Consider the following 18,678-nt stretch of genomic DNA (forward strand, 5'->3'; position numbering starts at 1 on the left):
ATAAAGACAAGAGGGGAGGGGAGACAAGAAATAACGTTAAACAAAGTAGTCTCATTATCCCAAGCACACATAAAAACCTTACACACTACACCAAATTCTGATCTTAGTAGGCATAAAAGGACGTTGTGTGGATTAACAATTATAACATTCACAGCCTTGTACAGTTATGGGCCCACAACCACATGAGGAATACAAACATATACAGACGTTGTCTTTAAATGTACATTTAATACTTGAACCGGCCACTCTACAAAAAATGTATTTGTAACAGTGCTTAATGCATAATATAATTATTCAGAAGGCCATCAAGTAAGGAAGAATGCTTCATTTAATACCCGTAACAATATATTTTAGATAGATAATGAGAGTGCTATGGAGAGGTGGAGTCAAAAACATACTTTGATTTAAATAAATGAAAACAAAAGAATATATCTAAATAATATATAAGGATATATTTTCATTTGACATTATTTTGTTCACTAAAAAGCAACATAAAAAGGCAAGCTGTTCATATATATATATATAATGAAATATAACACTGAAATACCTGCAATACAGGTTCTGTGAGACTTTAGAGTGGAAAAAGACAAACCAAACCACCACCCCAAAACAATGATGCATTTTAAAATGTATAAAACCAGCTTCAACCTCAAGCATAACTTAAAAACAAACCTACAGTAAATGTTTGCCACCAATCAAGTTAAAAGGGGGCCAATCAAATCAACCAGTGACTCATTGACATTTTGTCATCCTACTGGTGGGAAGTGTTGCTAAAAATATGGTTCAACTGCTGAACCTCAAAAAGCATTACAGACGAGGAGGAGAGACATATGAGATGATCAGATTCATTCTCGTCTTCCTTGCCACTTGGCTCTCACAAAATCCCAGAAAATAATTCCATTTGTTATCAAAATAATGTTGAAGTTCCTTAATATCATTATTTACTACTCCCTACAGGCGAAAAGGGACAAAATACAGTGCCTCAAGTAGGCCTGTCGCGATAATCGATCGAATTGACTTATCGTACAATTAATAAAAATGGACTCGATAACTTTTCTGAGCTCGATAAATTGCCGTTTACATAAGGATGTGACCAGCATTTTTGCTAGGAGCGCTGTGGCTGCCAGGCGCGCTGTGGCTGCCAGGCGCACTGTGGCCGCTGACCATGCGCGCTGTGAGGGGCGGGGCTGGCACACAGCCAGGTCAGGACACTCCGCGTGCACGTGCAGCAGCCAAATTAATAATATAGCGACAAGCGAGAGACAACGTGTGACTTACTTGCGGGGAATTTAAAGTTAAATGGAATTGGTTACAAAACCTAACTACACATCTCGATTCTCCGGTGTGGCAGTATTTTGGATTCAAGCCAAATCAACGAGGCGAACCTACGGACTTCAATGAGCCGGGCGGTGTGTCGCATTCGTTTAAAAAAGGTAGCGACAAAAGCAGGCAATACCACGCATTTTAAACTACACCTAAAACACAACCACCCCATTCTGTTTTCCCAGCTGGTAGCAAACACAGCAGCTGGAGATGGAGAGCCCCCACCTTCCTGACAGTTTACAATCAAAGATGCATTTGCCTGACAATGCAAACATGTCTACTTGAGCAGGTCTCCCTTGAAAAAGAGATCAATGATCTCAAGGGATACACCTGGATAAATAAAGGCTTGAAATGAAATGAATGTTGGTGTTCCTTGCTCGAAAACTTTGAAAAACAGATTTGGATAATGGCCTGTTGAGGCATCTGGGATAGATAGATAGAGAGAGAGAGAGCTCAGTTTTCCAGCCTGAGTCTATTTAATTTATTGTTTTGGTTGTGTGTGATTTAATTCATTTATTATAATTTCATTCATTTGTTTTATTTATTATATATCATTTATATATTTTATATGTACTTGAATTACTATTATATATTATTATTCTCAGTGGTCTAAAATGGTCCTACAACAGTGCCGACAATATTATCGTTTATCGCAATAATTTCCAGGAAAATGTATCATCCAACAACATTAATTATCGTGACAGGCCTAGCCTCAAGTTCAATACGCATACAACATTTGTGCTTAAAGAAAGAGCAGCAATTTCATATATTAAAGGTCCCATGTCACGGCCATTTCTACTGATCATAATTCCATTGTTGAGTTATACTAAAATAGATTTAAATTGTGCAATTTTCCAAACTCACATTGGTTTCTCAAATTCTCATACAGCATCTCTGTATAGTATGTGTATTCACTCTGTCCTAAACGACTTGTTGGAGCTCCTGCTCCCCCCTCCCTATGAGCCCAGTGGCCGTCTGCGAGACACAGCGAAACCCAGCCCGAACCCAGCCCGAACACATACACACACCCGCAGCCTGGCTGGGAGTTTGTGTGTGTGCTCACACACCGACTCACAGCCTCGCCGCGTCCCACCGTCCCAGGGAGGAGAAATCGGCGGAGCTGCAGCTGAGAAAAGATTGAGTGTGTGTGTGTGAGGAAGTCCGCGGATTGGTCCATTTGGACCAATCCGCGGACTTAACCTAACGGCTCCGCGGACGTAACGGCTCCGCGGACGTAACGCAACGGCTCCGCGGACGTAACGCAACGGCTCCGCGGACGTAACGCAACGGCTTCACGGATTGGTCCATTTGGGTATGGGCACATCACTGTACCCAGGAAGAAAAAGAGAAATCTCCAATGAGGCGTTCTGGGGCAGCATAGACAGGTATTTTCTGAGTTATAGTTTTACTCGCTACAGGGTGTACTTTGAGGGTTTGTGACTTTGCAGACCGTTTACATGCAGACAAACCTTCATAACACACAAGGGGACGGGTAATAACCGGAAAAGCATGACATGGGACCTTTAAAAAAGCAGTAATTCATGTCAATAGTAAAAATGTACGATGTAAACTTAATCTATAGATTAATCTACAGAATTCTTCAAATACTTAAATACATATCAAACAATTAATGATATGCACTGACCTTGGCAAAAGGGATACTAACAATACAGGTAGAATAACAGGAGACATCTGAGCTACTTCTTCCAAGGCCAATAAATAATTCCCACTACACCCATGCTCGTGTGAACAGGCCTTCATTGTCATTTACTTACAAGGCTGCTCTTTAAAGAATAAGCTAAGGAATTCAATTCTGGAGAGGGAAGAAACAGGCAAAGCCAATGCAAATTGTCCAAACCCCACTGCCCTACATGTGCCCTGTGCAGCACACAAGCAGTGTAAGTAGGTGGATTTAGGCCCCAGTATTAGTCCAAACCACATGATGTCATCCTGACTAGGTTCCTGTGTCAATTTCAGAATAAGTTATTTACTGATTTACAAAAATGTCAGCAACATTTTTCTAAAAAATGTATATTTAAAGAGAACCACAATATTCTGATCATGGTGGTGAATTGGTTTAGTGTTTAACATATCATTCACACAGACTGGCTGCATATCCAGATCAAACTTTAAAGGGAAGATCCTCCATTCGTATAAAACAAGAGATAAAAGCGAGCTGCATCCCCGCGTATCGTCTGCAGGGTGAGATGAATGGGGGCTCAGTATTTCACCGCAGTTTCTAGTCAGCGCGCACTACGCCATGTTGGTATTTCCGAAGCAGATTATGCAATGCATCTCATCTACCTAAAACCGCCCATTCCACTCAAAACAGACCGAACTTGTTAATGCTACAGGCGGGAGATTAATCATATATCATTAGTCAACGAATCGGTTCAATTTACATGCACCATAACACCAGTATATCTGTAGAGTGTCAGGTTAGAGATGCGACAAAAAATCCCCACATCAAACGTTAGCCAACCATAACGTAATCACCAAAATGTCTTCCTGATGTTTACAAAAATATTTTTACGTTTAAAAATGGAACGTTCCGCCACGCTTCTAGATGCATACGAGTGTAATAACGTTATGTGGTAATCTTGATGTCTACAATAGCTTCCGCTGAAAATAAGACCAGTCAGTGTGTTTGTATCATCGAGCCATGCCATTACAAAAAATCACCACCTGATCTCCCGAGAACCAAAAGATAAATATCTCGCTATTAAAACCCATGTCACTTTATCCACTGCGTGCACAATAATGCGCTTCGCGTCTGGCTAACGTTAGCTCGGGAAAGCTGCTGATGCAAGAAACACAACCTCCTCGCAAAGCTAGCGTGCGGATCCATAAGCCAACTGCAGTGAAACGTTAACGTAACCTACGTTCATCAAATTATAGATCATTTCTGAGGCTTATGTTTTATTAGCACATCCCTGCGGGTTCTAGTTTGTCGGCCAAAGCCACTGGGCTTTAACGTTACGCAAAAGTCGTTATGGCAAGTAAACAGTTTTAGTCACAGACTACACAACATACGCTCACATTACTGATAGTTTTGAGCCAATAACGCCCAATGTAACATTAAACAAGCCATGGTAGCACATGCACTAACATCAGGGTTATATCTGGTTGCTGCAACATCGCAAATGTTGTCATAATAACAAGACAACCCCACTCGTTGTCGATCACAACTTATCTTTAGGACCTATTGCAGAGTGGAGACATGGTTTGCATTGCAATTAGACTATGGAAATAAATACAGACAGGCCTGTTGTTGTACATCAACGGCGGCCTTCCTTTGATACACTCGCTGTAGATACATCTATTTGTATGAAACGTTAATGCACATATGTCAAAAGCTGAGAAGTTGGGAGTAGACCCTGCCAGTCTAGCTAGCTCGCTAACAAAGAAAAAGGAGGAACCTACCACGTGACGAGGTTGCACTATCCGAGGGAATTTCGGCAACAATCCCCTGCAGTTTTAGTGGAAAAAAACCAAGGGTGCTACCACAAAAAACGCGGCCTGAATCGATCAGACTGCCATTAATAAATCCAACAAAAATGCAACCAGATTGCCCCAAAAAGGCCCAGTTCACAGAGCCGCTCGGATCTCGTTCCGGATTCAGGCGAATGGGCGAATCAACGATCTACACCTTGCTCGACCAGCTAGCTCGCCTCGCCGCTAACACTCAGCGAATATAAAGACAAGGCCGTGAAACACTCCTTTCCACTCCAATTTACTTCATATGTAGGTGAATTTGCCTCAATATTTTACCGAAAAATCCGATTCTCAGTAAGCGAAAGGTAATCCAGATGGCAGTTTTGTCGCGAGCCCTTTTCTCTCGTTTTAGGGAGAGACGCTTAGAAAATGGCGGCTAGCTACTCTCCCTCGGATTTGAGTCTGACAAACATAGGAGGGCTGTGTGTGTGTGCGTATGCGTGTGTGTATTGCTTGCTGGTAGGCGGGAGACATTTCTCATACTCACCACTAGAGTAAAGGGCAGATAAGAAACGACATAAAAGCTCAAAAGAAGATACCACAGGAGGGCATTGTCTTCCAAAAACATAGTGCAATGTCATTTTAGCATTTAAGACATAAAGGCCACAATAAAAAGCTGCTGGTGAAACTGCAAATAGTACTACAGCTATGTGCGACTCTTCTCCCACTAGTAAATAAATCATTATGCTTTCAGTTTAACCACCTGTATTTTATCCACATATGGCACACAATTAACCATTTATTGATACATTAAGGGTTTTATTTACTCTTCTAAATAGCTAAAGATTTCCTTAAACCTACATATTTACAATAGGGAAACTAAACCCAGTCCAGACTGCCTGGCTCTCATGTCACTTTTAACAGGAACTAGATCGCCCACCACTACACCAACACCTCTCTGAATGTACAGCCAGTGGCCACACGAAGGAGCTCTACAGCACAGAACTGTTAAATACAGCCATAGGCCAAAATATAATACCACACAACATATATAGGACAGTTGGTAAGAACATCAGGAAAGAGGAAATGTGTACAAATTGCACTAAACAAAACCATGACACCTACACTACACAAATCACTGAAAACTAAACTTTAACAGACATGTCCCCACTATGGATTAATCATTAAAGTAATGTTTAATACAACATCCCTGGAAATTCTGAAGCCTCTCTAGCATAATTTTGGATTATGAAACTAGGATGCACATTTTTCACTATTTTCCCCAAACAATTATTCGGTTATCTAGAACATATAAAAATGCAATAATATTATACTTAATCTCATATATTTAACTATAATGCAATGTAACAAAATGGCCATTAAGATTGTTTTTGTTTTGTCTGTGTCAGAGTTGTTTAATTGGTAATGTGAAGCTAGTTGATTGTATTGAAGTGGATTAAAAATGATATACAAATATTTCATAGTGAAGTACACTACCACCACAAGCTGCAGCCTCAGTTATGATCAAATAAGATAAAGATAAGATGTACTTTATTGATCCCAATTTGGGAAATGTTTGCGTTATGTTAACAGATGTTTAACAGTCTCAAACGGAATAGAAAAAGACATACTTAATGATTACTGAAAAACGTAGGGGTATTAAAAAGCAAAGATATAGCCGATCACATTGCATTCCTATTCTATATGTAACGCATTGTACATGCATGTTGCACTGCACTTCCTGTTAGATGCCTAACTGCATTTTGTGGTCTTAGTATTTGAACATGTGCATTGATAGTAAAGTAAGGTCTGCAATTTATCACATAAGCACTTAAGATTTAGTTTTATAGGTTGGTAAACGGTCATTGTAGGCTATTGCTTGTTGGTTGTGTAGTAGTGGACTAAGAAGATATAGTACAAAAATACAAATCTGAAAATCTAAAAACTGTTCATACAAGCATTAAATAGGGCTGGGCATTATTTTTGTATCTTTCACTTTTACTTAAGACCGCTTTTATAATATTGAAAAGAAGGTAAGGTTAAATAATGCCTAAACACAAGCGGACGTGCAATTTTTTTCAAGCTTGAACTTCATACAAAAAAGCTGTTTCAAAAACCAGCCCCAGCTTTTAAAACATAATATATTATATTATTTTGGATTGAATAACATTGTACAGTATCTAGAGTATATATATATATATAAACTGTTGCTGTTTAAGTGTGTACAGTACTGATATTTCTTGTCTTTTTTTCCCATTTATGTGGTTACTTGCCTATCTCTACTTTTTCAATTTACTGTTGCTAACACTTATCTGGTTGATCTTCTATGACTCTAAATAAACTACTATAATTGTCACTTCCTGCGCACTAGATGTTTTTCCAAGGAAATCATCCACATTAGATGTACTCAGTGCTATGTTGCATCCTTGCTTAAGTAATGCTAATTATTGCATACCACTTGTTTTCTACAGGTCTTGCATGGTCTCTGAGTATTATCAGACAACCATGAATAATAAGCAAGTCATTACCAATCCTATGTGTAAATTAGAAACTGTCCATATCCGCCTGTTCTGAATACTATTTCAAATTGATATCTACATACAAGTCTCAGGAGCAAAACTACAAATGTCACAATTAAATATGTGATAACTTGGATAGTTATCCTAAATGTGTCCTTTTCTGCTCAAATTATGTTCCAGGTCACAAAGTCAACAGCCTAAAAGAAGTTGCTTACACTTCCTGCCTCTCAATATGCATCCTAAACCTCCTCAAGGGATAAGAGGCGGTCTCCCACACTTTGCTGTGATGTGTGATCCATCCAGCAGGTTTTATGTCTCTTCCCAGCTGTCAGAAATACTTCCACAGGGATGCTTGGTTGTCCTGATAAGATGCGCCATATGGTGCTCCTTCCCAGGCGAAAGGACAGGCAGGCCCACCAAAAAAGACAATTATTTCGGGAAATAGTATCCACAATTTCATCCTAGTTGTTGTCCGCACTAAATCCATGAACACATGTGAGGACTGGTTGAGAGGATCCGAAGGTCTCCGTCAGAACCCATACAAAAATAAAAATTATATATATATTATATATATTTAGAAATACCTTTAACTCCATTGTTGGTTCGCTCCATTCAATAATCCATGAAGCCATAACTCCAGTTTCCGCACATGGAAATAACATGACTCCTAAAAGAATAAGAATACATAAACAAACATTAGTTTATTCGTATTTCAGGTCAGAGCAACACCCACTAAACCAAGTTATTAACAGACTCTGAAGGGTGTTCTTTTTTTTTTACGTCCAGCTGGCAAGCTAGCGCTAGCCGGGCTAATGTTAACCTACGGGAACGTTATCATTGCACATTTATAATGAAAAAGTTTTACATGTTGAATAATATTAACACTGGTATCGGGAATGTAAAAGCAACTTATGAGTTGGGTTCTTTACTGGCTTATCGTGTCAATTAATTCAATGCCAACGATATAGTGACAGAATTAACTGTACTTTCTCCCAGCGCTAGATGATAAGCTAATGTTAGCCATGCTAATGTTGACGTAGTGAGCTAACGGCCAATAACAGCCAACTTAGCTAGCAGACTCAGCTAGCTAGCTTGTTTGCTTCCCAATCCCCATACTGACTTCTCAATGACTACCGTTTTATTGCACGTTTGGCATGAAAGTGCAAGTAAAAATTCCAACCTGCTCAAATCGAACAGCTAATAGTTTAACCAAATTAGTGTTTTTTCCTGACAAGCGGTGCGTTCGTTAATTTTGAGAAAAATAACAAGAATCTTACTTACCTGCTTGTCCTGTTACTAACCGTTTACGACTTGATAACAACCGTCCCCCCTGTGTTCCTATTGGTCAAAGCTCGCATTCGTGGCTCCCTATTGGCTCCCCACGGGTGTCAATCAGGGCAAATGCCCGTACAGCGGAAATGTGGGACGGAAAGTTCATAGCACGAAACTTCAATATCCAAAAAATATTGTTTTCATTTAAAAAATGTATTTGCAACCTGTACACTACTTTCTAATGGCTCACATAAATGCGCCATAACACGAGTGTTGTTTACACCACCTCCCATGCTAGCTGCTCATTGTCTGTTTTCACTCATTGTAACTCCAACATCTAATATTTCTCCTGCTCTTGTCTTTTGGTCTTTACTTACAAATGAACCACTGGTTTTCACAGCACAAAACAAACAACATGCAGATCAGGTAGATGGCTGGAAATGAGTAACTTCAATCTGTTTTGTTTTATTTAATATCTTGCATCAAATGCTAAACAGACTGTGCTGCTGGTGCTGCTGGTGGTTGGATGATATTTGAATGATTTTAGTCTATCAATTCTCTACCCCAAAATAAGACATGAGACTTAAAGAGAAGACAATACCTTTTTAAAGAGTGATAAGACAGGAGACAAGGCACAGAGGATGGATACAAATATAGATGAGTGAGGCAATTGTGGGTGGTTTGAATACATGTGTAGCATTTGCAAGAGGTGGAATGTGAGTAGTAAGTGCATTTAATGTTTTATACATCTTCATTTTGACACTTTTCACATTTACAAATCTAAATGCAGTTAATAGCCTACGTTTTATGAATAATTTAGATCATAACATGGATCCATCATTTCACAGTCAGCTTGTTAGATCCCTTGTTATGTAAGATCATCTCTAGGCTTGAGATATTTTTACACAGTTATCTTCATCTTCTGTTTGGAGAATTTAAACTACTACCCTCCGGACAAAGATTAAGACTTCCAAAGGCCAATCATTCCTTTATTATGATGAATGATTCCTTTATAATAATGAATAATTACTTTATTTCTCAGGCAACCAAGTTGTTAGATTACCCAGCTGATAATTAGTTTTCAGTTTAGCTCTTTTAGGCTGATTTTGGTTATTACTAGCAATGGCTAGATTTCCTGTTATTACTCGATGTATTGATGTCATTTATTGGGTTTTTCGTATGAGAATGTGGTCATATTTCTCTGTGTGTTACCTGGTTGCAAAACCAATTCTCTATCAAAACAATAAAGTTGATGAGTCCATAGATTTGTATTTAACCTGCGATCATTTTTGAATACACTTCCATGTGTGAGGTGCATAAATCGAAGACCCAAAACAACCACCACACACACACACACACACAAGTTAGGTTCTTTATTACTTATGAACAACAAATACGGCAAACAGTCAACAATGAAATTCTTAGATCTTAGGCGGCCTCTAGAAATGGGCATAGACATATAAGTTACATCATTAATATTTGTATTTGGATATACAAAACTGTAGCAGTTAAAATATAAGTATGACATTTAGATATAAAATGCTTGACTACTCTACATGTTCAATATATTTAATTTGACATCAAATTGTATTCATATCTTACATTTTATTATACTTGCATTTACTATTTGTGTAAACTGCATAGTTGGTCTATCATATTACATGACATATACTTTGCTGCTACAAACCAAACCACCTGTCTCTTTGCCTTTGACATAAAGATGCATTTTATTTACCAGAGTTGAAGCAACTAAGACACAAAGAGGATAGATCAAATAAAGATGAGTGGGGTCGTCTTAAATATAGTGTATTTACTACATGTAATCGAGTACTGCACTTATAATTTAGAGGTCATTTGTACTTTAAACTATCAATTTTTACCACACTTCTACCCAACTACACTTCAGGGAAGGGAAATATTGTATTTTCTCTTGACAATGACAAAATAATCACACACAAAAAGACACTAAAGATTATACATACTTTCAGTTTCCACCCAAATATCCAGTATGTTTACTATAATAATAATAATAATTCCTTACATTTATTATAGCGCTTTTCCAGATGCTCAAAGCGCTTTACAAATACACATTACACATATTTTTTATAGGTACTATAGGTACAATATAACAGATGACCATCTTCCTGAATAAGTTGCAGTCTTGTGGTTTGGTTACTCCTAAGTTCACAGTCTTATGTCTTTGGATCCATTGCTCTAATAGGTTGGTCAGGCTAAAGCTAGTTTGTTGTATATGTGGCTCTTACCCACAAGCTCCAATATATAATTGGTTTTCTCCAACCCCATTAGACACACAGTCTAAAAATCAATTGATGTGGTCTAAATGGTCCGTTTAGGTTCAGAATTTTTCACATTCCTTTCCCCAATCAATTCTCGCGACAATACAAATATGTGATTAAAGACACATTAATAATTATGGCCTTTAAATTGAGCTACGTATGTCAGGAGATCCAGGACCTCTTCCATTAGTCCTCTTCAATTATGGTGTTGACTTCCAAATACCATTAAGATAAGATGGTACTTTATTGATCCCAATTTGGGAAATGTTTGTGTTGCAGCAGCATAAAAGACAAGGCATTTTACAATAAAAAAACTAGAGATATACAAGAAAGTAGAAAATATACATGTTGAATTTGACAAGATATTATATATACAAATATATATATACACATACATATATGACATATGGAATATGAATATTAAATATTGAACAGATTATATATGTGTAAAATGTACAATGTGGTTTTATTCCAAGAGAAACTGGAGCAGAGAGTTCTCTTCCAGCCAGAGGTGATTTATTGTACAGAGTTATTGCAGTGGGCAGGAATGTGTTCCTGTATCGGTCCTTGTGACAGCGGAGCTGCAGCAGTCTGTTGGAGAAGGAGCTCCGTTGACTGTCCAGCTGCAGGTGGAGAGGATGGGTGGGGTTATCCATGATGGACAACAGCCTGTTCAGTGTCCTCCTCTCCACCACAGCTTCAAAGGGGTCCAGCTTGATGGCGATGACAGACCCAGCTTTCCTGATCAGTTTATTGATCCTGCTGGTGTCACCGGCTCTGATGCTGCCCCCCCCAGCAGACCGCAGCAAAGAAGAGTGCACTGGCCACAACAGACTGGTATAAGATCTCCAGCATCTTGCTGCACACGTGGAAGGATCTCAGCTTCCTCAGAAAATAGAGTCTGCTCATCCCCTTCTTGTATACAGCGTCAGTGTCGATCCTCCAGTTCAGCCCATTGTCTAAGTGCACTCCCAGGTACTTGTAGTCCTCCACAACAGCCACATCCTCTCCCAGAATGCACAGGGGCTGAGGAGACGTCCTCCTGAAATCAATGACCTGGTCTTGGCCACATGCAGAAGCAGAGGATTTCTTCTCTGTTCATCCGATGTATTGTCTGTTGAATCCATGCAAATCCTTCCATATAGACAATATATTATTTACTAAAGTGTATTTGTTTATCCACAATATTAATTCACAATTGGTTGGTACTTTTTTCAAACTTGTCCCATGCCTTGTGTTTCACTGATAAATATTTTACTTTTTTCTCCAGTACATTTATTGACAGAAACAACATATGATCAACCGATTATCTGGCTTATATATATACCACATCTGAGGCTTTTATACACATATTTCTCTCCCTGTGGCCTCTTATTTATGCCTCTTTTTTTTAAAACTTAGTTTACAAATGCACCTTTTTTAACATCCATACTTTCTTGCCATGAGGTATAAGCACTTTATCATACAGTATGTGCCGTTGTATGAGGGTTGTGTTAAGAGGATTCAAATCAAAATGGTATTGTTCACACATGATCACAGCATTGCACACTCAGTAAATGTAACCCCTGTAAGTAGTATTAGGAGCAGTGTGCCGATATTTTAAATACAGCGCCCAGGTATCATTACTGGGTCTGTTCGGGGTCTTGAACCGGCTTCCTTGAGCTTCCAACGCCCTTAAAGGGTTCAAATCTTACCTTTTCCCCAGGCTTCACACCTCCTCCTCACCCTGTACATTTTTGTTTGTTTTGCTTCATAATGCAAAAGCTAAAAACACTGAGGAAACATTTAAATGTAGTTGTAATAAATCAACACTAGATGGCACTGAGACCTCACTCTGAACATCACACAAGCCTCATAAAACGCAGCTCTCACTTTGCTTACTGTGTGGAGAAATTGAGTTATTATTTGACTTATAATATGTACCTCTTCTAATATTGACTTTCAGTCCGGTTCAGCACTGTGCAAACACTCGTTCATAACCAGAAAGTGAATGTTACTGACTATCAGCAGTTGCACTACTTAAAAAGTGTCATGGTTTTGGATGTAGGCCTATGTTGTTTTAATTTTCCACCTTTTATTTTGAAATGTTTTCTGGTCCTACATTTCATTGTTATTCCTTGCCATGTAAAGAATTTAAAATATATTTTATTTATATTTGCACATCAGGAGTTTGTAGTGATTGATGTGCCTACGAGCCCAGGATGGGGGGTGGGGGTTATTACCTTGTTATTTGGAATGAGCTGTCAACATCAGTTTCCTTTTGTCACCAGTGGATGAGTGTTTACTAAGTATACTGCCCACCAGGGACGTGCACAGACATCTGGAGGGGCTATTGCTCTAAACTGGAAAAAGGGCCTCCCCCCGAAAAAAAACACAAGACCTTTTTTTAATGTAAAAGAAACCAAATGATCAACTAAATTGAAACTGTCCGGGGGCTCAGCCCCGGCACATAGGACGATGCTCTGACGTCATCGCCCTCGCTCATTTGTCATTTGTTTAAGCCATAATGTCAAAACATCTCTCGTTCTTAATATAGACTTTATTTAGGGTCGATATGTGTTGACTTTAAAATTTAAAATAGCAGATCTCTGTGACAGGATATCGTTTTTCCGCTTAGTGAACGTGTGTATCTGCTCCGATCAGCACAGTGGCTCCTTCGTGCAGAGAGTCTGCAGCGGTGTGTGTGTGTGTGTGCAGAGAGTCTGCAGTGGTACCGCCAAACCCCCGACCCGTCTTGTAACACGGAGCCCGTTTCCTACACCATCAGGGCCGGTTCTAACCAATTTGCTGCCCTAGGCGAGATTTTAGCTGGCGCCCCCCCCCTGCCAGAAAATCGTTCAGTAGAACAAATAAAAGTATCCAAGGAATACACAATAGAATATATAAAAAATAAATGAAAAATCTCTACAAAAGACCAATGCACTACAAAAACAGAAACGTATTGACATAGGTCATATACAGGGTTGGGTTGTAACGGAATACATGTAACGGTGTTACGTAATCAGAATACAAAAATCAAGTAACTGTATTCAGCTCGCGTTACATTTGAAAAACGAGTAATCTGATTACAGTTACTTTCGTAAACCTGAAGTGAATACATTTTGGATTACTTATTGGAATTATTGGTGGAAAGATTTCCTCACAACATTTAATATTCATTACTAAAGGTATACAGCCGAATCATCACAGCCCACAAAACCTATTACCGCCGCAGATGGACCAAAAAAGCGTTTGAAAAAAAATCGCGGGTCCGCTCAGTGAAACAATAACAACGAAACATGGAGGAACACAAGTCTGCGTTTAAATCGCGTGTGTGTGGTTAAAACACATCAGCCTGCGGTCGCTCTTTCTTTAGCCTTACTAATGATTATTTCTGAAGGTAAACACGGTGAAGGCGGTGTGTGAAAGGCACTGCGTGCTCGTCTTCTCAGAGGCTGAGTTAACCCTCCCGCTGCCTCCTGGTGCTGCAGAGATTTCATGAAGTGAAGGAGGTGTTCCTTCTATAAAACAGCTGCGGGCAGCAGATACTGTGAGAGTCACGGACATTAATTCATAGATCAAGGCAGACTGGTGCACACACTCTCCTGTTTTGCCAATCCGGTGCTTGAACAAATATAGCTCTACACCCCTGGCCGTAATGTCCTTAAAATGAAGTTCGAGTTTGACATTTTAATTCATGTCCTGCCAACACTGGCAGGACAGAAGGCGACACGCTCGTTCTAAGCCGTGTCCCTCACTCCTCACATCCCAAACTGCATCCCCAAAAAGTTAATTATGTTGTTACATCGTTTCAGATGTTGTGTTTCAGTTGTGCTCTTGATAAGCCATTAAAACAGTAAAAACACATTCCTTTTGCTTTTTGTGTCTCCTGTTCACCAAAACATACCCATCTGTGATGGAAAAAGAAAGTAATCCAAAAGTAATCTAAAAGTAATCTGATTACGTTACTTTTTTAAGACACGTAACTGTAACTGTATTCGGATTACTTTCAGAGCCATGTAATCAGTAATCAGTAACTGATTACATTTACAAAGTAACCCTCCCAACCCTGGTCATATACATCAAAAAGGCTTCAAATGTATTCAGTATTATATGAACATGTTTTAATTGGGGTGAGGACATCACATCCTCTAGGGGGGTCCGGGGGTATGCCCCCCCGGGAAGAAATGTTTGAACATTTAAAGTAAAATGCTTCAATCTGGTGCACTTAGAGCACACATTTCTAGAGACCTGATCTAGGGGGTACAACTCTAACGGCCCGTCCACACAGCGGCGTGCGTTGAAGCTTGCCGGTGGGCGTGTCTGAAACTCGACCAACAACCAATCACATGAATCTCCCGCCCCTGACATACAAGCAGCGGTTTGATTGGCTAGAGCTTGTACTGGCATATGATTCGATTGGCTGACGCTTCTGCCGTGGCTTCAAAACTTGAACATTGCTCAACTTTTGCAGCGAGCCACGCCAGCAAAGTGACGTCACCCCATTCAAAGTGAATGGTGAAGCTTTCAACGCACGCTGCTGTGTGGACGGGCCGTAAAACACCCATATGAAAAAGATTGGTTTACATTTTAATAATCAAATAAGTATGTGAACATAACCAATAACCTACCATAGCCAATAGCAAATAAATGCAACTTATTTTATTTTTGTTGTTCATTCATATCTTATTTTACCTAGTTAACATTTATTTATGCATATTTTTGTATCTCTCAAGTTTTAAACAATATTTTTGGTTTACTGTCCTATAGTATACATTGAAATGATTTCAAACCTGTTTACCCCAATCATTATAAAACAGTGCCTTGGAAATATTTGTTTACATAAATTGCATTTATCTCTCTAGCTCGATCCCACACCCACTTTGGCTGTGAGCTGCGGACGCCTGATAAGCCAACACCCCCCCCTTTCATCACTTACAGCGCCCATTGTACAGGGCAAATGAAAAGTGTAACCCGGGGTGAAAAGGGTGTTACCTTGACTTAATTATGAACGCTGTTACATCAAGGCCGAAAATTAGGATGATCGCAAACAGTCAAAATGTTTTTTCCCTCCCAGAGCTGCCAGCGCAGCGCCCCCCCCCAGATCTGGCGCCCTAGGCGACCACCTATGTCGCCTATGCCAAGAAGCGGCCCTGTACACCATGCTAAATATGTCTGCATAAAGCTGAGTTATGATCGGTCATAATAACACAGAATTTGGTGATGATTAAATAGTTTACAGTGAGATTTACTCCCATACTTTTTGGCCATACTCACGCAGCCCTACAAATGAATTGAGATTTCCACACAAATGTTCTTTAGCAAGTGTGCAGAGCAGTGTTGATTTAAAAAAGCAATTTGAAGGTTGGATATTTGTAAACCTTTTTTTGTGTATATATATTCATAATTTAAGATGTAAATGAATTCCAGTTTATTTGTAGTACTTTCTATTTTTATTGTGACATTTGGTGGCATCAATGTCTGCATTTGATACAGATAATGGAGCAGTTGCTTTAGGGCCACAGTGTAGGCCTATATCCCTTAAGGTCAAATAATGAGATCCTTTTTTTGTAAATAACCATCAAGAGGAAGTAAAGTCCCCTGGTTTGTCCCTTATACCCTAACTGTCATGGCCCATGAGACAACTCAAAATCAAGTTTCCAAAATCCGACACTGAGGTGGTCTTAACGCACCGGCAGATGACAGCGCTGACAAAGTGTGTTTCCCGCAGCGAGACGCTACTAATTGTGGGCTTATCATGTTGATTCGGCCACAACAGAAAAAATAAAAATAAACTCTCGTTCTCTCCAGAGGGGCAGGTCAGCCAAAAAGGCCAAACGGGCCGTTGCCCTGGCAACATTAGCCTGTACCAGTGCACGTCACTGCTGCCCACTTTGATACACATTTAGAGCACTTGTTCTTTTATTACATATTTCCTTTTTTTTCTATACCAGTACTTTTCTGACAGTTTAACAAGTTAAGAGTTTTGCTCAAAATGCATATACGACATGTATAAATAGAGCTGAAACTAGTAGTGGATTAGCCAAACACTAATTCATTACTATTTTTGAAGGCTTCAGTCATTTTTCAAACTCTTCTGTTTTTCCTTTGAAATAATTGAATAACCTTTACTTTGAGGTTTGGATTAAAACAAACTTGCTGTGTATCCTTTTTCACTATTTCTTACAAACATTAAAACATTTAATGTAGAAAATAATCAGCAGATTAATCGATAATGAAAATCCTTATAAATTATAATACGTGAACTTCACGTCAAACTAATAAAACAATATCATCCTGATATTAAGGCATGAGTTAGTATAATCTAATTGTATACAATTGTATAACAGTCACAGGGAACTTTTTCTACTTCAACCACTTTGTTTATTTTTCAAATTACACTGAAATACTCCAGCAACCTTTTTAATGCAAGATTTTCACTTGTAGCCAAATGTGGTATAAATATTTGTCGTACTTAGAGGTCTGAATACTTCCTCCACAACTGATTTCTCGCTAAAACTAAAAAACTAATGAAAAAGAATGTCTATCGGTTGTGTCTGCCCACCACATCACAGCCCAGAAATGTGGCTTGTTAGTGGGCGAAGGTAATATATTTTCGTGCATCAGTAAGTCCTTTAATATCCTTCAAAGCCAGACTCACCCACACTGGAGAAGCACAAGCTTAACTGAGTTATTTCTAACAGAGTTGTATTGTTTACATGTGGGGAGGTTACTTGAGTAACCATGTTATGACCTGAGCTCTCATGCATTTAAACGCACCGTTGTGAGTCAGTTAGTGTGACAGCTCCCTCTTGAGACCTCCACATCCTCAGCACGGCCTTTCATTATTAAAGCTCCTCACATACAGATGGCCCTTTAGCTTTACTGTTATTACACTCATTGTATAACACAGTCAGATCGTTTATATGCTGTATTAGCTTCTCTCAGATTTCCCTTGAAGAAATAATGGCCAATACCCTTTTTTCATTTATGGCTGCACCATTCAGTCAAATGGAAATGTCGTGCATCATTTTATTCACATTAGATTGAATGTTTTTGCAGAATGGAATTGAAAATAAAGTACTGTGCATTTGAACAATGTTTGACAGCAGAACAGGATGTGGTAGTGGGAGAATTCCTATCCTTTAAGTGAAGATAGCAATATCGTTTTGCAGGTCACCCTTGAAAAAGAGACCAATGATCTCAATGGGATTCACCTGCATAAATAAAGGTTTGAAATGAATCGTCCTGTCAAAAATACTCTATTGCATGTTACACTAAAAAAGTATTAGAAGCTAAATTATTTACATTATTATTTACAGGGTGGAATGAACCCAGGCCATACATGAGCGATATTACTTGTATGTTTATTATTTTTATATTTAAACATATTTTCAAATACATTATATTTATTACCCTTTTTGTATTTTTTAGTTGCTTCTTCTTATTCATTTTGCGCAATCGCAAACATTTCCTTTGAGATTTTTACATGTTTGTCTTCTCTCACCTTATACCGTATTGTATATTATTGAAAGTGACTAATGCTTTCACACATAAGCATCATTTGAATTGCACAGCTGGTGGAGGTGGAGCACATTTTATGCAGGAGAGTTACATCTACAGCACTGTGTGATATTTAAACATTCATCATTTATTTTATCTGTAAGAAACTAGAAACAAATGGTGGAAGAAATATACAGATTGTCTTGGTCCATTAAGTAATAGTCAAATACTCTTTAGAAAGTACCAACGTATTGCCATCCTAATATACTTATAAGTACCCTCCCCAAAAAACACTCATTATGTAGATTGGTCTATTTCAGAATTGTATATGAAATTAAGGATTATAATGG

The 18,678-nt window shown here is 38.8% G+C and overlaps 1 protein-coding gene across 5 annotated transcripts in view; it reads right to left on the minus strand.

Moving 5' to 3' along the window:
* Positions 1–8,587, minus strand: part of LOC117547044 (KAT8 regulatory NSL complex subunit 1-like) — a 41,174-nt gene extending 32,587 nt beyond the window's left edge. For 2 of the 5 annotated variants that reach the window (XM_034217496.1, XM_034217492.1), the window contains exon 1: positions 4,747–5,240. The gene's annotated coding sequence lies outside the window, so the exon portion shown is untranslated. Of the gene's footprint in view, positions 1–4,746; positions 5,241–7,861; positions 7,945–8,558 lie in introns of those variants that run through there. The other 3 variants (XM_034217493.1, XM_034217495.1, XM_034217494.1) reach the window with 3 other exon arrangements.
* Between the last annotated feature and the right edge of the window lie 10,091 nt (positions 8,588–18,678).

This window comes from Gymnodraco acuticeps, unplaced genomic scaffold, assembly GCF_902827175.1.
Source record: "Gymnodraco acuticeps unplaced genomic scaffold, fGymAcu1.1, whole genome shotgun sequence".
Lineage (NCBI taxonomy): Eukaryota > Metazoa > Chordata > Actinopteri > Perciformes > Bathydraconidae > Gymnodraco > Gymnodraco acuticeps.